Raw genomic sequence first — 21,119 nt, 5'->3', positions numbered from 1 at the left:
AAAAGGAATTTCTAATCAGGTCACTCTGGAGTCAAGTCTATCGTGCTTATTTCATAATCATCTTTTTTGTTTTGTTTTGTAGTGCAATTTTTTTATCCTAGCTCGAGCTGAGCATCATGGACAAATTAGTCATTAGAAGAGGTTCTGTAGAAGCTACTCACAGTGCATCACAGTTTCCATCAAGTCCTCTGTCCGTACCACTGTCCTTTTGTGCAAAAGAGATGAAAAGGCCTGATCAGCTAAGCAATATTGACCAAGCACAGCATCAATAGTGTGCTAACACGGACCATATTAATGATTTGAATAGGGAAAAGCCATCCCAGCCTTTACTTCAGTCCTATCCAAAAAGTAAATTTGGTACCTGTGAAAGAGCATTCACTTCAGAATGGTACAAAACCCGAAAATGGCTGGAGTATTCTGCAAGCAAGGATGCTTGCCTTTGTTTCCCTTGTCGTGTGTTTACCACTGGGCAGAATCAGTGGCAGATTTAAGGCAAAGGGCCCAATGTGCAGCACTTGACAAAGGGCCCTAGGTGGGCGGGTCATGTCGGCGGAGCTTAGGGTGGGCGGAGTTAATTGTGGTCACAAGTGCACAATGGTGAACTTTTGGGTCAAAAGCTTTTTTTTAAGTTGTCTTTATTACAGTTACTAGTGTTTAGGGATCTGACTAACTGGAAACAGCTGGGTCTCCTCAGCAGGCTTTGCTATTAATGATAATATTGGATGATCAAGCCTGAAACTAATGATGGAAATTAACATGTTTCAAGGATAAGGGCAACAGAAAAAATACTTGCAGCTTATCAAGATCACACAATGTCCTAGAAAGATTTCTCCAAGAAGGCTAGTTGGATCCAATGTTTGATGAATGATGCACATGGGTAGGTGGCAGGGCAAGCCTTAAAAAGAAAAACAAAGAACAATGGGGGCCCTATGAACATGAGCAATGAGAAGACATCACAGGATGTGTCATCACAGGATAATTCCTACAACATGCAAATCCATTTCATGCATCGATCCGGTGTCCTTACCCCACACATGTGAAATATCATTAAACAACATCACAGATGTAATTAAAGAAGTGCACCCAAACTATAGAGTGGTTACAAATTAATAATAAAATCTCCATTCATATATTACACACCACAAAATTCATTTGGTTTACACAGGAAAAGCTGGCATCCAGGATGGGCAAAATAAATGTTGATCACATTATTTTGCTTGACCTGTTTCTATAACAATCTATTTTCCAAGGCATTGCTAGAAAATAATGAATTACCCTTTGGACTCCCAAACCTCGGCAAATACTGATATCAATTATACCTGGGAAGATATGTGGTGAAGTTCTTACATTTCTGCCTGGAACAAAATACTGCTTTCGCTACTTAAAGCATGTAAACCCTGGCAAATCATGCAATCTCAGCATTCCTGTGCTACCAACATTGGGAGCCCATGAAAGCAATTCAGTTTGCAACTTTTGCTATGAAATAAAATCTACTCTCAAGAGTCACTAAACTCTAGCTAATTATAACTATTGGTTATTTAAATAGTGCTTTTGCCAAACGACTATACATAGAACATATTCATATGCAAGCATCACCCAACCAAAGTTGGCACTCAGCCTCAGAAGGATGAAAGGCTATTTTGGCATTACCAATATTAGAGTATTCGACCTGCAGATCACAGACACATCACAGAAGCGAGCGCTCAACCCACTGAGCTACCTTGTTACATATTAATAATATAGTTTGATTCATATAGTGCACAACAAACTCCTCTTTGCTTACACATTAAACCTCTTAATGTTAATACCAATGATGACATAGAGTACTGAAGATCATTGTCACTTTTTGTAATGTTATTTTCTGTGATGTTTCTCATGTCAAGCCATACCATAGGAATTAAGGAGTTTGCATGTATTTTGTTGTACAGGGCCTTCAAAAACTCAGGCAGGCCACAAAGAACAATTTAACAGTCAGTGTCTCAGATTCCTCAGATTCCTAATGTGTTATGCCACTGTGCTGTGCATACGCTAAATGCCTTTTGCCACAAATAATACCATAAGAGGTATGTTTGTATGATGCCAACTGTGTGCGCCACAAACTTATGCAGATGTGCCATTGTCATAGGGCCTAAAGTGGCCTGCAAATTAATTTTTTCATGGGACAGTGCCCCCCCCCCATGTGGTGGAGGGGCAGGAGGAGGATGGTTTACAGCATGGGGCACAAAGGCTGGGAAAGGAAGCTCCCAAAGGCCGGGAACGTATGGTGAAGGAGTGCAGCTTGGACAGAAAAATCCAGCAAATCTGGGAAGGGCCCTAAAGAAGTGGAGTTTTGGGCCCAGCCAAAGTAAACCCCAAGGTCAGGAACAGGGGGTTGGGGGAGCTTCAGAGTGGTACAGGGGAAAAGGGGAGAGGGCCCCAGGGGAATAGATAATGGACCCAGCCCCCGTGAACTAGAAGGGGTGGGGAATGGTGCAGCGGGGGCTAGAAAGGAGAAGAAATGCGAGGAAATCAGGACAGGGCCCCAAGGGATGGGTGTGGGACCGTGCCATTAAACCCCCAGGGCCCAGGTCACAGCACAGGTTCGGTGAAGTGCACAATGGAAGCAGGAATGAAGGGAGAGACAGGGGTAACACTTGGTTTTCTTGGCTGCCTATGTGATCCGACGCTGAAGAAAAAAAACTTCTCTCTTCTTTGCAGTGTCTCCTGGGCCTTCAGCATGCACCCACTTTCAGGAACATTTACAGAGTGCAGACCATGACCATCAGCCCCTGCTAAATATAGGCCCAGCGCTGCCGCGAAAGGGAGTGCCCCGATCTCTTGGCATCTGCAGATGTTGGTGATACCTGCTAAGCTCTTCATCTCAGCTATGGTAGTCCGCATGGGAGTATCATTAGATATCAGAGGGCCTGAGCATCAGCTGTCACCAGCGCCGAAATGTCACTTGTAACAGAGGCAGCCCTAAGAAGTAATTGATGCATTTTTTTACCTCACTTTCAAAGTCTAATCATACACTGACTTGATCGTCTTTATGACGGAAATGCGGGAATGATAACAACGTTTAATTTTGAAAAGGTGCATCAACCCAGCATACTGTAAAATCCAGCCAGGTTTTCAGCATGTCCGTAGTGAATATTTTAAAGAAAAGGTCTGCATGCAAGGAATTTCAATGGAGATTATTTGCATGATTTCGGCCTGTCTGAAAGTGCAACTAGATTCTAGAATTGGGTAAGTCAAAAAGCCCAGCAGTTATGAGTTAACCAATGTAAGTGACATCCTGATACCTCACCTTTATCTTTTGCAAGGTTTTGAACAGTTGCCATCTGGATTGCATGATGGAGCGAGCATGCTCCCCTTCTGGTAGTCTATCAAATGAGTAAAGCACACATATTTACTGGCACTGGAATTAACTGATATGTCAGTGGTAGGTGACCACCCATTACACAGGATCGCATTCCATGTCCGTTTGCCGGCTTCCCGGAAAACTCATGTGAGATTGCACTGCAGAACAGAGGCTGCAATGGGCCCAAGTGGACATGGAGCGCATTAGGAAACCGCACCACTAGCAGGGGAGTTGCTAGGTCTGGAAAAGACCAGGGGCTAAGCTGATGTCAGAACTGTTGGGACTGGGGGCTAGCTAGTCTTTTGGCTGTAGCTCCTGAAATTCTATCCGGGGCTACAACCAAAAGATCAGGGGCTATAGCCCCTTTAGCCCCCCCCTAGCAACGCCTCTCACCACTAGGAAAACATACTTCCATTTAAGTGTTACATGAAACAAGCTCCCTAGAGATGCACCTGCAATAAGGCTTTTGACCTATTGTCCATTCTGACCAACATCTGGGCGCACACAGAGGGCATTGTACAGCTCCTCCTACATCTTTCATGAAAGTCAGCTGCTTTGAATCACGGACAGGGGTGATGTTTAAAGGTTTCTACAGGGCACTGCACAGCAGCTTACCTGGTGCCTACTCTTATTATTACTACTTTGTAAATCTTTATGGAATCCCATGTAAGAATGCCATGCCAGCCAATATTCACATTCAGGCATTGAAAGCATTGCCATCTTTTGACAATGGTGCAAACGATCCTTAGCAAGTGGTGCTAGTTTCATCTGCTCAGCTGGCACATTGCATGTCGAAATATCGAAACTAAAAATAGTTATATCCACAACAATGATAGTCCACATATCAACCTCCCTTCAAACAGATTGAAGCGTCATAGTCTCGACCTTCTGCTTGCACAATGCACTTAATGTGATAATACCGACTTTGTTTGACATGCTTTTTAAACTCCATTTAAAACAACAATCTATGCTACGTGTATGTTTGTTGAGGTGTGTAAATTTCAAACTGTGTTCTTGAATTCAAGTCACATTCCTCCTGCCTCTGCCCTTCCCCAACCATGGCTCAGACCTTTTGACACATTTCTGCAATCAGCAACCTGGGTATGGGGTGGGGCAGGCCAGGGCACAGGGGCCCCGTTGCGAGTGCCTGGCGAGTGTTAAATCAGCTTCTTGGCAGAATGACAAGGACATTGGGCCTCATTACGAGTTTGGAGGTAGCCATGGTGCTATCAGCTATTTGCTATTTGGAGGTAGCCATGGTGCTTTTAGCACCATGGCTGCCTCAAAATCCTTGTCTGGGTAGTCGGAATGTGGACTTACCGGGTCATTCCAACCTTGGAGGACCTGGTGAGTCCACATTCTGAAAACCATTCCCCATTCCCATTTGAGCCCCAATAGGGCTCAATGGGAATGGGGAAGGAGCTAATAACGGGCCCGCAAACAGCGGGCCCGTTATTAGCTCCTTGCGGGCCCGTTATTAGCTCCTTGGTCCCTCAGCGGCTCCCGCTAAGGGCGGCTGGTAAAACCAGCCGGTCTTAGTGAGACCTGCTAAGGGACCTCAGAATGCGGCGGTAGGGGGTTAACGGCACCGGCATCCTTACCGGTGCCATTAACCCCCTACTGCCGTACTCGTAATGAGGCCCATAGTCTTTACTGTAAATGGTTTCTGCAATTGGAAACATGCCTTGCAATTTGGGAAAGGTTTTGCAAAACATGTTTTAAACCAAACACACACCTATGCTGCTCTTGCTTTGGCAGAGAGTGCAAAAAGAATGGAAAAAGGAGACACAATTCCCTTTTATTAAATACAAAAGTAATTGAAAACAATATTATTACTTAAAGAGCATTGGAGAATTGATTCATTTTCTTGTTATTAATATTGGAAAAGTGATTCAGTTTCTTGTTGTTAATGAACTTCCTCTTCATGGTGACACAGAAGATGCGCTGGATTTCTCGGGTGGCTTGTTTTTAAAGCTGTTTCGATACGCTTTGAAAAAAGATAAAAAGCTGGCTGATATTACATAATCTGTTCCCAGAAATGCTAGATATACCTCAAAAGATATTAAAGATTAAGTAATAAATACTTTAACAAGCATGGTTCTCTCTAAAATTAAGCAAAGGTATGACAATTGTGATTCAAAGTTTTTTGTACCAAAAGTGATGTTTCTCATGACAAACGCCACAATGAAAATGTGTCAATTGCAGTACATTTTGTAAGTAAAGCCAAGCCAGAAGAGCATTTGATCGGCCTTTTACAGTTAGAAAAGTTGGATGCAGAACACATTGGCGAACAGATACTAAGCCATCTGACAAAATGTAATTTTAGACCAGAGCACGTTGTAGCTCAGTGCTATGATGGTCAGTGATGAGTGGCTGTAATGGGGCAGTTCAGGCTGCCATACAAAGGCAGTTAAATCGAAGTATACCCTATATTCACTGCTATAATCATCAGCTCCATCTTGTTATGCATGCAATTCAGAGTGAACCAAGTGCTAAACCTTTCTTTGATTTATGTAATCTTTTGCATACTTTCTTTCATTGCCATTACTTAAGCAAACGATATAATGGGCCAGCTCTTAAGAGATTGCTTGAAATCAGATGGACTAGCCATTATGAGGTAATCAAATGTGCAGTTGAAAACATAGATAACATTTCTGATCTTTTCTCAGAAACATATAATAATGACACTGCTTCATCTGAATTGCGTGCTGAGTCACGTGGCATATTGTCTCGCATACGAAGAGAACATGAATATATTATTGGTACATTTTTATTACACTTGCTGTTAATCCTGAAACCAGGCAACTCTGAATTCCAAACAGCGCAAACAAATCTTTCATTTGCTGCAGAGATTGTGCAATCTACACTTGAGTCGCTAAAAAGCATGCACGCTGATCCAATGTTTTATGTTAAATAATGCTCTCATTCTACCGCGGAAATCATTTCAGGTGATGTCGCTCATTTAGACAATGGACCAAAAAGACAAAGAACCCTAAACTGCCGATTTGCAGATACTGTGGTATGTACCACAGTTGGTCAATCTGGAAATGACAATGATTCTTATATTTCAGAACTAATACTAAGGAAACCACTGCTGCACATTCTTGACAGTGCAGTTGCTGAAATTGAAAGCATATTCTCCCAGAAAAACACTGTGCAAATAGTAACCCTCACTGCTATGGTTCCCTCATCATAGCACCTTCTGGATGTCAGTATATGTTCACCTTTCTTTAGACCTAAAACAGGTTCAGCAAATCCGCTTTGGAGGCAGAACTGGCAGTGGCAAAACCATTGCTGCAAAAATAAATCACAGCAGGTTCAAATATTGCTACAATTTGTGAAGTGGTAAATAATTATGCAGACTATATCCGGGACTGCATGAAATATATGCCTCTGCACTGGTCATAGGCATTTCAACTGAATCCTGTGAGAACTCATTTTCTACTAAGTCCCGTGTAGTCAGTCTTTTGGCACTCAGTGCATCATGATCGCAAAGCAATTCTGACCGTATTAGCACACGAGAAAGACATGGCAAAAACATCTTTGCATGGATGACTTTGTAAGGGAGTTTTCAAAGATAAAGAGAACATTACCCCTTTAAAGCAGTTGTCAAATGACTATTCTCATTTGCCAATAATACGGATGACTTTGTAAGGGAGTTTCCAAAGTAAAAGTGAACATTACCCTTTAAATCAGTTGCCAAAGGACTATTCTCATTTGTCAAGAATACCGCTTTTTTGCATGGATGCCTTTGTAAGGGAGTTTTCAAAGTTAAAGAGAAAATTACCCCTTTAGTTTAAACAAGTTATCAAAGGACTATTCTCATTTGTCGAGAATACAGCTTTTTGGAAAATAAATTCAAATGTCTTGCTCATTTTTTCATCTGTTTTATTTTTAAAGTATTTTTGTTTTCAGGGAGTATACCTTGAGTGTGCAACATGAAACAAGTCTAACCCAATTGATCATAAATATGTATGCAGTTTGAATTCTAAAAATGAAATAAAAAATGGAAAGAACACAGATAGGCTGCTGGGTTAAACAAGCAAGAGCAAAACCAACGGTTTGGGCTTTTGGTTAGGTATGTGATAGGCATTTGCTAGGCACTGATATTATGGTGGTACTACCTGGCCATAGGTTTGCAACAGTGTCTGGAAAATGTGATTACCTAGACATTTGATAGCAGTGCTTGACAAATTCCTATTTAATACCTATACATAAGCCTCCTGGGTTTGTCAATGGTTGTTGTTTATTATTACACCATTAGCCATTTACATCTGCAATAAACTCTCAGCAGACTGCTTAAAAATAACTCTAGCAGGCAAAAGTGTGATGTTTTGGCTTGATAGAGTGAGCTCAAAGAGATCTCAGGGGGACGTGTTTTGGGTGGCGGGGGTCAAGTAGCGGGTGCGAATGTCTCTAAGGGTACCTCTCTTAATGAATCCCACCTAATCAGAATGTATCCTTTGTACTTGGAGGGGTATGGGCCGTTTAGCAGCTTGCCTTGCCTGACAGGGACTAGGGCTAGATGGTATGGGCAGTGTTTCAGTGTTTCCTGTTGTACGTGCCTTCTGGAGGGTTTCTGACCAAACAAGTTAGGAAGACTGCCCGGCCAGAGGATGTCATGGCTGGGACTGTTTATAAAGTACTGATCTTCATTAGCTCATGCAGTTTGACTAGCTGGAAAAAAAGAACACCTGTGTAAGACACATATGTTTTTAGTGACTCTGACCAGCCATCTATCATCATTTTCACTCAGTCACACTCCGTTCAGAAAAGTTCTACCTGCATAAACATTACTGTGCTCAATGGATTATAGTACAAAAATAAATGTTTTTATTATATAAGAAAAATTAAACACTCAATAGGACCAAAAGACAGTTTCAAGTCCACTCTTGGTGGGCTATTTTTCACAGAAATGGGTGATGGGGTTAGTAAAAGTGACTCAGAAAACAGCTTAAAACAGAAATGTTACACTTAACAACGAATTCACTTTTCTTATTACACAGACACTGGTCTGGACTTGTCACCTCAATGCCTTTCCTCTGGCCAGCCACAATATTCATACCCTACTACAATATTGTCTTCTGGCCAAGTGACAGTGGCAGACACATGACAATCTAAACTAACTTTCAAAGGTCATGTTTTCCGTCTCAGACCTGCATATCTTTTGACTGAGGGAGAATGATGATAGATGGCTGGTCAGAGTCACGAAAAACATATGTGTCTCCCACAGGTGTTCTTTTTGTTCTAGATTTGTATCCCGTTAGAGGGAGACACTAGTCCGGGCCCCATCTTTTTTTGAGGTTTGGGTAACTGTCCATAGTGTCTGCATGGAAACAGAATCTAACCTGTATATTGTTTGTGCCAGAGGCTTGGAAGGCTATATGATGTAGCTCCTGGGTGGGATAGGCAACTCTCACACGAACTGGAAATTGGGCCCTCCAATAACACCACAGGTCCACCTAGATGATATATTCTGGAGCCGGGCCAAGGGTCAAGGGCCTTGGCCTAACAGGCTCCGTTCAGGTATTTTAATTTCTGTGCAGAGCCCCTGCCAGGCACCCCTTTCACTGGATATGCGGGGATCATGAAAGGGGTGCCTGGCAGGGGGGCGGACACGCAATGAAAAGCTGGGCTTTTTTTGTTGTTGAAAAGCCTGAAGTTCTCATTTGCACGTGACACCTTTTGATTGTGTCATTGAACCCCCTGACCCCCAGACACCCCTTTCATTACAGATGCAGGGAGGTCAGCCACGCGATCACAAGGCAAGGTTTAACTATTCTGTTTAAACACACATGCACACACACTAGTGCAACTAAGGGATTAGTCTGTAAACACAGAGTAAAATTCAAAGAAGAATGCAATTGCCGAGGGAGGTTTAGATAACATGTTGTGAAAAATGTTTGAATGCAGCCGGTGACTGTTGGCAGGACCGGCTGTTTTAGTAAGTTTTAGTCCCTTTGTGTTGGCCCCGAGCCCCCCACTTGACCGCCTGCCTCCCTAACCCACCCTGCTCGCCCTTCCTGGTTTCCCCGTGCTTCCCGCCCCCTCGATCCGCCCACCCCCCTCCCATTGGTCAGAGTGCGTTTTGTCCGAGTCTAACGACACGTTGTGCCCCACCGGCTCCATTAGTCCCTTTGTGTTGGCCCAGAACCCCCCACTTGACCGCCTGCCTCCCTAACCCACCCCGCTCCCTCTTCCTGGTTTCTCTGTGCTTCCTGCCCCTCGATCCGCCCACCCCCCTCCCACTGGCTATCCCTACCAGCCTCTGCCCAGCATCCCCACTCGGCTAAGGACCCTGAGGCAAAGGGGACCCTGAGGCAAAGGATGGCTCCTACAAAAGACGGCTCCAAACCGTATCTGCAGGTATCTGCAGGAGAAGCAGGAAGCCAGCACCCACCAAAAAGTAAGTGTGGCCAGGGTGGGGACTGAAGCAATTACCTCTCACCAGACAACCCTACCACTCAAACCTACAAGCCCTACTGTTGTAAATTCTTCCATCCAGACTGTACCTCCGACAACATCTAGTGCGCTTGATTTGTTCAACTGAGCTAAATCTCACATCTAGATAGTCTGCAAACACCTCACAAATTTAAAGTGCCCAATAACCTCACTGTGCCAAAGATGAATTTAGAAAGTGTGCCTAATAGCATAACTGTGGTATAATTGAACTTAGAATATGTCCCTAACTGTGGTATAAGTGAACTTAGAAAGTGTGAATAATATCATCCTGTGCTACAACCGAATTAAAAAGTGTGCCTAACTGTGGTATAGATAAACTTAGAAAGTGAGAATAATATCTTCCTGTGGTTCAGTTGAACTTAGAAAGTGTGAATAATATCATCCTGTGGTATAGTTGAACTTAGAATGTGTGCCTAACTGTGGTATAACTGAACTTAGAAAGTGTGAATAATATCATTCTGTGGTATAGTGGAACTTGGAATCTGTGAATAATCTCACCCTATTGGTATAATTGAACTTAGAAGGTGTGAATAATGTCATCCTGTGGTTCAGTTGTACTTAGAAAGTGTACATAACAGTGGTATAGGCAAACTTAGAAAGTGTGAATAACATCATCCTGTGGTATAGGTAAACTTATAAAGTGTGATTAATCATCCTGTGGTATAATTGAACTTAGAATGTGTCCCTAACTGTGTCATAGCTGAACTTAGAAAGTGTGAATTATCATCCTGTGGTATAGTTGAACTTGGAATCTGTGAATAATATCCTGTGGTATAGTTGAACTTGGAATCTGTGAATAATATCACCCTGTGGTATAATTGAACTTAGAAGGTGTGAACAATATCATCCTGTGGTATAGTTTAACTTAGAAAGTGTGAATAATCATCCTGTGGTATAGTTGAACTTAGAATGTGTCCATAACTGTGGTATGACTAAACTTAGAAAGTGAATAATCTCACCCAGTGGTATAATTGAACTTAGAAGGTGTGAATAATATCATCCTGTGGTATAGTTGAACTTGGAAAGTGTGAACAAAGCATCCTACGCCAACTATAGCATAATTCAAACTTAGCCACGCCATGAGTCCACCAGGCCCACCATGGTCTGCCGAAAGAGACCCACTCGCGCCCGCCTCCCTTCCCCCTCACCCTACTTCCCTTCCCCCCACTCCCCAAACCTTCCCACCCTCCACCACATTCTCAGCCCACATGCTGTCCACCAAGCCCCTTACCCAACCCCTGCTCCTCCCATCCCCTCCACCCACCCGCCCACTAGCAAACTGCCCGCACCCCTGGCCCCTCCAACTAACGGCCCACCCATCCTCCCAGGCATACCCAGCCCCGCCACCTCCCCCTCCCTCGCATCAACTCCCCTAAACATCCTCCCCCGGCCCCACTCCTTCCCCTCTCTAAAAACTGCACATCTCGCCCTGGCAAGAACAGTAGCTGCATCCCTTTCACCCTCCGACCCCCCTACCCTCTCTCACACTCCAACTGCAGCAAAAACGATGAAAAGAAAACGTACCTGGTCTCCCTCAATCTCTCATTACTCCTCGCCACTCCTGTCTTGACCTACCACCTCATTCTCCGAATCTCGATCACCACCACCCTCCCCCTTCCTCACCCTGCCTTAAACCCCTCTCCCTTGAATTCTCACCAAACAATCCCGGAACTCCTAACCCCCTACACCCTGCCTTTGAATCCCTTGACCCAAATCCAACCAACCTCACCTCACCACAACCACAATCACCGCCTCGACCACCCGTCTACTCTTCCCAGCCACCATCCCCCTCTCTCACCCCCAGTTTCCACTCTCTCCACTCACCCCCTGTAAACACCCCTCCAACCCACTCCCCCACCCCTCCCAACCTCCAGCCCTGCAACCTCCACATCATCCTCCTGTACCGAAGTAAAATCCATTCTTTTTAATGCCCGATCTGTAGCAAGAAACAGACACAGCATCTTTGACCTCCTCACCTCAGACAAACCAGACCTTGTCTTTATCATAGAAACCTGGTTCTCCGACGACTTTGCCCCTATCGCCAATGAAGCCTTCACCCCAGACTACTCCCTCATCCCACTTAACCGAGCCTCTAAAGGAGGAGGAGTAGCAATCGCCTTCAAGTCACACTTCTCCGCCTCAATCATCGACAGTCAGCCAACCATCCCTTCGTGCGAATCGCTTCTCGTCAAACTATCCCTCCCCCCAACGTTCTCCCACAGCTTCCTAATCATCTACACACCTCCTGGCTATGACAGACAATTCTCAAGCAACCTCTGCGATTCGATAGCCACCATCCAATTAAATCATCCAACCCTCACTCTTCTAGGAGACTTCAATATCTGGCTCGACAACCCCACCAACCCTATGACCCACTCTCTGGTCGACTGCCTAGACGCGAGTAACCTCCGTAAACACATAAATGAGCCAACTCACCATAAAGGACATACCCTTGATGCCATCTTCAGCTCCCACGACCAGATACACCTAAACCCCCCCACCGCTATCATCTGGTCAGATCACTTCATTGTCCCTTTCAACATTCGCTCATCCGCCCCCCTCCCTGTACCCGAACCAGAACCTCCAAATCTATGCAACTGCTGGAAGAAATTAAAAATCCTTCCTGACCTAGCTGATGCGCTCTTTCAGTCTCCTCCCTCTACCTCCACACGCAATGTACACTTAACCCATGACGCCTTTGACACATGGCTCAATACCTTGTTAATCCCGCTCACGCCCACTTGCCAATCATCCGCTCGCCATGGCCCTTTCCCAAGATGGTTTACACCAGAACTGAAGACTGCAAAACAACTATAAAAATCTCTCGAACGCAAATGGCGGAAAGATAAAACCACCCTGAGCAGATCCACCCTAGCCCAGCACCATCGCCACTACAAAGCCGAAATCCGGAAAGCAAAAAAAGCCCATTACAACTCTTGAATCCTCAACTGTGAAGACCCCACCAAAGAACTCCACAAAATCATCTCTGAATTCACCAAACCATCATGTACCACCACCCAATCAACCCCTTCTCAATCCCTCTGCAGCGCACTCTCTCTCTCCACTTCTACACCACTGCTCTCCAAAGAACAACTCCCTAATCAACAAACTGGCCCTCTTGCACCCACCGCACAATCCACCCACCCTACCTGCCAACACAACGCCTGCAACTGCAACCCACCATACTTTCGACTCGTTCACACCAATATCAACTGACCAATTTACCAAACTTCTCTCCGCCCGGAATCTATCCGGCTACCCGTTAAACCCCTGCCCAGCCTCAACCTTCAAAGAAATATTTGCATCTACCTGCGCAGGAGAATATACGAGAACCATCATAAACAAGTCCTTCTCCTCAGGAATCTTTCCCGACGCATTCAAAACTGCTCATGTCAAGCCCTTCATAAACAAAAGTTCCTCGACCCCAAAAACTGCCGCTCCATCTCAAACACCAGGTTCCTTGCTAAACTCATCATTCAAACTGTTTACTCCCAACTAAATGCCTTTGTCGAAGCCAACAATCTCCTAGAGCCCGCTTAGTCAGGTTTCAGACCCGACACGAAACCAAAACTACCCTGACCTCAATCTGGGATGACCTTAAAAACACTGCAGATTCTGGGGGATGTGCTGCACTAATCCTTCTTGACCTATCCGCCGCCTTTGACACAATCAACCACTCAGTCCTCCTTGACCGCCTCCACTCCCTAGGAATCTGTGGAAACACTCTCAAGTGGATAGCATCCTTCCGTAACAATCGGAAACCAATAACTGTACTCTCCTCCTTTGTCTCCACCGCCCAACCAGTCAACACCGGAGTTCCACAAGGAGCGTGCCTATCAGCCTTCCTGTTCAACCTCTATATGTCCACCCTCCCACGAATAATCCGCTCGCACAATATCCTATGCTATAACTACGCTGACGACACCCAACTAATCCTAAAACTCCTTAACTCAAAACCCAACTGCCAGCCCGACCTCGCTGCCTGCCTACTTGACATTGATCACTGGATGACTACAAACCACCTCCTTTTAAACCCCACAAAAACTGAAATCATGGTGTGTGGCAACACCGAACTTCTGCAGCACCGACTACTCTGGCCATCATCCATGAGCAACACCCCGACAACCTCAACTTCAGTAAAAAACTTTGGATGCACTCTCGACTCTGACCTAGCCCTCTCGCACCAAGTCAACAACGTCTCTAAGTCCTGCCACTACCACCTCAAAATTCTTAGACACATTTTTCCATACCTCTCCTTTCCCAACAGACTTTCCACGGTCCAATCAATTGTAATGTCAAGACTGGACTATGCTAACACCCTCTACCTCGGAGTCCAAGCATACCACCTGACTAAACTACAAAGAGCACAAAATGCTGCAGCCGAACTACTACTAGGACTTGGCCCAAGAGATCACTCCTCCCCAGCTCTCAAAACTTTCCACTGGCTCCCGGTTGGACGAAGGGTGACCTTCAAAACTTTATGCATCTCTCACCGAGCAATACATAAAACCGGACCTCAATACCTTCAGGAAAAGCTAAAACCCTACCATCCACTGCGCACTCTAAGATCAAGCTCTGCCCGCCTCCTAGTGATACCAAACACCAACTCAGTCAGGTTAGGTGGATCATCATTCTCAGCCTTGGCCCACACTCTGTGGAACTCAGTTCCACCCCACATTCGACTCACCGAAGACCTCATGTCTTTCCGCAAATTACTGAAAACGTGGCTCTTCCCTTAAAAATTGACTCTTAGCACAAACAGAATAAACAACCACAATAAACAGTAACCCAAAGTTGTTGAATCGAAGATAACAATCCAGCATAGAAACCCAATCGAACAAACAGAAAACTAAAACGGCCAAAGTAAATAAAACGGATAAACTTAGTAGAACGGATAAACTTAGTAGAACGGATTAAGTGGATGGAACGGATGAAGTGGATGGAACGGATGAAGTGGATGGATCGGATGGGACGGATGAAGTGGATAGGAGTGGATGGAACGGATGAAGTAAACAAAATGAAAAGTAGATCAAACGTGTAGAAAGGATGGAACAGATCGATAAACTGGATAAAATAATTAAATGGATGGAAAGGGTGAACGAATTGAGCGTAGGGAGTAGATTAAACAAAAGGAGTGGACAGAACGAATGCAATAGACAAAACGGACAGACCGGACGGAACAGATTGAGTGAATGGGATGGATAAAGTGAATGAAACGGACCGAACGGGTGGAACAGAGAGCTTGCTGGACTGAATCTACTTGTCAGAACAAACAGATGGAAAAAATGGAACAGACAGAGCGGATGGAGCAAACGAAACAGATGGAACGGAGTGAACATACTGGTTGGAATGAAGAGGACGGATGGTATAGATGGAACAAAAGGAATAAATGGGACGAATGGAAGTTGGAATCAGATGGAGCAAATCGGAACGGAAGAAATGGATGAAGTGGATAGAACGGATGAAATGGATGCAGTGGATGGAACGGATGCATTAAAGAAAAACGGACAGAATGGTTGAAACATGAGAGTGGATAGAACGGATGAGACGGATGGAACGGATGGAAAGGATGGAACAGATGGAGTGGATGGAGTGGATGTGACGAACAAACAGATTGAACAAATGAAAAGGATAAGTATTTTTTTTAATTTTTTATTGTTTTTATATTTATTTTCATTTTCAGCAACTAAGAACATAGTACATACAAATAAATAACAGCTAAATCGCTAACATACCACAAAGTGTATTTTATAAGAAACCTCAATCAAAGAAAAACAATCACATGACTATTAAGATCTATTAACCCTAACACAATTCAGTATAGTCCACAGAATAATTGCAATTAAGGACCCCACATTCACAACCAGAAAAGACCACATAGAACAAAACACAAACACCCACCCCCCACATATTACTTAGACTAGATACAATCCTAATAAATTTCATCGAATTAATCAGTATTCACCCATAAAGATCAATGAAATTTCCCCATTGTTCAACATAACATATTTCTTTGTGATGAGTAGTTTTAACAGAATCAATCGAGTGGATGGAACGGATGCAGTGGATGAAACGGACACAGCAGACTGAACTGATGGAGTGGTTGGAACAGATGGAATGGATGGAACAGATGGAATGGATGGAACAGATGGAATGGATGGAACAGATGGAGTGTATGGAACAGATGGAGTGTATGGAACAGATGGAGTGGATGGAACAGGTGGAGTGGATGGAACTGGTGGAGTGGATGGAACTGGTGGAGTGGACGGAACAGATGGAGTGGATCGAACTGATGGAATGGGTGGAACACACGGAGCTGATCGAATGAATAGGAAGGATGAAATGGATAGAACACATTAACCGGATGGGAAGGATGAAATGGGTCTGCGGAATGGATGGAGTAGACTATGTGGATGATGGGTTGAGTGGATGGAATGATGGAAGAACTAATAGATTAAATGGATGAAACAGACGAAATGGATGAACAGACGAAGTGGAATGAACAGACAGAGTAAATAAAAGGGATGGAATAGATGGTACAGATGGAGTGCTCGATCTGAAACGCCTTACTGATAACCAGATGGATGCAACAGACAAAATGGATGAACCGACGAAATGGAATGAATGGACAGAGTAAATAAAATGGATAGAATAGATGGTACAGATGGAGTGCTCGATCTCAAGCGCCTTACTAATAACCACCATATCACACTACCACGCTTACTCTCTCCTGTACACCAACAGACAACTAGAACACAACAATACTATGACACATTCGGTATAGCTGTTCTCATACTAACATCCGCCACATACTCCTCATCATCCTAATTAAACACAGCCAGCTGAGCACACACCGCTAGCTTAAGCGTCTCCTCAGGTGTCATCCTGCCAGAATGAACACATATCCCTGACCTCCCAACCACCACACCTACCGCTAAGAAGCAGCTATCATGCAACTGCCACACAGGCTGCACACATACCCGGTGCACCCACGCACCTTATGACTCTTTCTCTCTTTACTGACTTGAACTACGGTTCCCGAGGGCATTCAACCTACCAGCGCTTTGAGATCATACCAATGATACATAAGGCGCTATATAAATGCCAAGTAACATATCATAACATAACATGTCATAAGCAACAACTGCAGGAGATGACGCGGTGCAATGGGGAAGGAGATTGGACAAATAACATGCACGTCGTGTCAGTGTTGACACGATGGGTAACACCCACAAGTATAAAAAGCAATCTCAAAATGGTGACCGCTTCGGAGTTATGAGACATGGTTGCATTGGAATTGATTCCGAGACTAAGGAAAGTAAAATTGTCCAATAATATTATAAACCATAGCGTTCTTTAAGCAGGTGTTTGTTGAATAAATGTGTGAGAAGGCTTGATGGATTTAAACTGTGACAATCACGTTATCGCAAAGATTTGAATGTGAGGAGGTGGGGCACGGACCCTAAAGATTTTAAATAACTTTAATCTGATGAACGACCTTTGAGTGAAGTTGTTCAAGTGTTTGAGATCCCTCATTTAAAGGGTTTAGCATATTGCTAACAATTGAATATGTGAGGCTAGGGCATGGAACTTAGAATCCTGGTATTTTTGTAGTTTTTGTAATTTTTGAAATTGATCAATCCATAGAGTAGAAAGGAATAGAATGTAACTTGCCATGACATTGCGAAGACTTGAATGTTTTGGGGGCGGAGTGTGTACCCCAGAAGCTATTTTAGTTTATGCCGAATGTTGCGGAATAACCATGTTTAACTGTTGAAGATGCTTCAATCTAAAGGGCAATAACACATTATAAAGAACTTTACGTGTGGGAGCGGGGCCTGGAACCTAAGAACCCTGTTATGCGATTATGCATATAGAGGAACGCACACAAAAAAGAGACCTAATGTCACTTAATTCTATTATAAAAACAGGGAACTAACCCGGGAATGGTCAAAAACTTAATAAACAATCAACTAGAACTCACGCGTAGCAGAATTGGTGAGTATGTTGCATGAACAATAAAATATGAAGAGTATTGACTTTTTAAAACGCTAAGAGTCAAAGAGATCATTTTCTCTGCTTATTTTTGAAAGCCTGAATAGGCAAATCACACTTGTTCAAGTAAAGAAGTAAAAAAGACTCATCTCAAATGGATACTATAAAGATGTGATTGGTAAATCGAAACTAATCCTACCTTTCACCAACCCTCTAATTTCTAGCTATGACTGAAACATGTTTTTTGTGTATTTGAAAGGGGCCCCTGAGGGACCCTCGGATGTGGAAACAAGGCACAGTCACCACACTTGAATAGATACACCAGACACGAGGTTCCGTTCCAAAAATCTAGGATTTATTGCAAATCAAAGAAGTCCCAGTTGGCCAAATGGTCCCACGCCCCGCGACGTGTGTCTAACAGACCTCGGGGGACGCAAGAGAGAGTGAAACGTACATCAGTTACATATATACAAACCAAGCACCTTACAATCAGCAATGACACAGTATGACACATTTGATGCCGCCCTCAATTCATTTACCTTTGAATTAGAGGCGATGATTGACCAGTATGACAAATATGACACCTTAGACCACCATATTTAGTAACAGTTTGCAATCTTCAATTTTACAGACACCATTCTTTATTTGCAAGAACGCAGCGTTTCTGTTTTTCATGGGCAAGCTGTGCGTAGGAGACTGGCACATATCAGACCCCACTATCTCTTAGTTTCGATTCTCGCTCTAGAGGTCAGCCCGCTCTCCGGGGCCTCACTGGGCTCAGAAAGGGGGGCCGTAAAGAAGATCATAATTCCATCCATACATTGCATCCTCCTCCGACCAAATATTTGGATTAGATTCGGAATCTGATTCAAATTCAGACTCATGTACACTTGTCTCCTCGTTATTATTATCAATATCAATTGCCACAAATTCTTTAATGGTTTCAGATTTGTTACTATGGCGAGTGCTTGATTTAGTAATGGTTTTTCGTTTCATCATTTGTACACACTCTTTGCTTATTTCATTACATATTATGGGGAGACAATGTATGCAACAACAACATGTCATGAATATTCCTAGGATTGATACTAGGATTGCAAATAGCTTCCATCCCCAGGATTGCAACACTTTCCAGAACCAGGAGCTTATATTCAATTCCCAGCCACCTTCAGGGGGGTGGAGATCAGAGCTTAACACATGCAATTTTCTTATTGCCTCAAAAATCATGGGGGAGGAGTCACTTACAAATACGCAACACGCTGATCCCACGATTTTGCAAACACCGCCCCGATCAACTAAGATTATATCAAGCACCATTCTATTTTGCAGTGACAATAATCTAATTCCTTTTTCCTTGAGAGTCATATTATATAATATATCAGTGGTTCCATTTATTGTTTCTTCCAATATCCTAGACAGTCGTCTTATGTTATAAGAGTTTATCGCCTGGCCCCAAAATGGTATGAATGATTTTGCTATGTCCCCTACAATCAACCCGTCTTCAATATTACGGCGAGGTCGTGAGCTGGTCAATTTGGTTATGGCTGATATTTTTAAAAGAAACACCCCAGGAAACAGACATCCCAAATGACATGTGCCTCCCCAGTTCCTAGGTAACCAAGGATATGCTTTTTCTCCACATATGAAATACACAGGATCTCCCACATATATTGGTTCCACTTCTTTATCAAGGAATGCTATATTCCTGCATCTGGTAAATGTTCCTACCTGGAAAGAACCCTTTTTCTTTAAACAGAATGGGACAGAATGAGAGTTATAATTCACTGTATATGAAGGGGGTTCTGCATCCTTATTCCCCTGTGGGTTCATGTGGAACGTGATCACAGAAGTTTTATAAGGTACAGAGAATCTATCCTGTGGCATTATTGCTGGTGTAATTAATCGTCTTTTGTGGAACATGGAGCAACCCACCGGTTTCATAATCACTTCCTTGAATTCATTCATATTTGTTTTATCTAGTTGACCAGTTTCACTTTCGTTCCATTTCCCATAATATAGGGCACTCAGAGAAGCACAACATACAGAAATTAAGGGCAGGGGCTGTACATACCATCCTATTCCCTGACCACCATGCTGCGGCAGGTGGGCACAAACCCAACAATTATTTTTTCTTAGGATTGAGTGTGTCATATTCATTATTAACAGCAATGTGTTGTTCCCATATCCTTCCCTATGTTTCTCTTCCATTGGGACAAGGTATAGGAAATCACATGGACTGGGCTTTTCGTTGTGGAAATGTTCATAATAGGCAAAAGTATTTCAAAAGGGTGCGTTTCTTCTAGGTACCATAATACTGATATGGTCAATATTGGGGCTAATATACTCATTATACACATTATTATGGTAAGACCCAACATACAATTCTTTTTACAATGTCCTTTTTCTGCCTTTCTATATACTACGTTTAATTCTCTATCAGCATTGGTGCAAGAGGGCACATTTGCTGGTTCCGACATTTCTTCTCTTCCCTCTTCTTCTGCTGTGCTCGTCGTGACTATCTCTTGTTCATGTGCTTTCCAGGATGTTGACAGAGTTCAATCAATGTCTACAATCTTTTACGCCAGTTTGCTATCTGCCTGCATTGCTTTTTCATTTGGCAAGGCCTTCGTGCATTTTCACATTGCCCTATAGTTTCAGAGCAGCTGCCTTTGTACCACGTGCGCCCCGCTTGTTCACTCGGGTTACTGACACATGGATTTAGCACAGAGGAGTTGCGTTTCGTGAGCTGTCTAACTTGCACAACTCTTACGCCACCCTCCTCTAGGCCTCCGGTTTCCGAAAATAGGAAACAAAGGCAAGAAATTCACCAAGAGATGAAAATGTGATCACTCCTTCTTTCTGCTCCGCAGGTTGTACCGATTTGCTCCTGGTACCGTGTGATCAACAAATAGTGTGGGTGCACTTCCGGTCTCGAGCTTGGAGTCAGCCTGGGGCACAATGGCAGATGATGATGGGTGCCCGGGCGACAATGCAGGCTGTGGTGCAACAGAAGATGGTGGGCACCACAGAGGTATGCGCTTGATGTCAGCCAGCAGAGATGCAGAATCTGCTGGACAACGTTGAGGCACTCTTTGCTCTTCCATTTTTATGGCAATCTCATCAGGCTTTGTTTCAGGATCAGGCAGTTTCTGTGGCAAGGGACTGGCAATGGCATTTTTCATTTCTGGAACCACTGCTATCTCTTTCTGTTCTTTGTCTCGATCAGTTGATGTTTCGAATGGCGATGGGACTTTCTTGCCGTGCGTGGCATGAATCCACGCCTTGCGTCCATCCACGCGTATCACTGTCTGCGTGGTCAGGA

Source organism: Ambystoma mexicanum, chromosome 2q, assembly GCF_040938575.1.
Source record: "Ambystoma mexicanum isolate Mex_15411 chromosome 2q, UKY_AmexF1_1, whole genome shotgun sequence".
NCBI lineage: Eukaryota > Metazoa > Chordata > Amphibia > Caudata > Ambystomatidae > Ambystoma > Ambystoma mexicanum.
This window is presented reverse-complemented; position numbering follows the sequence as displayed.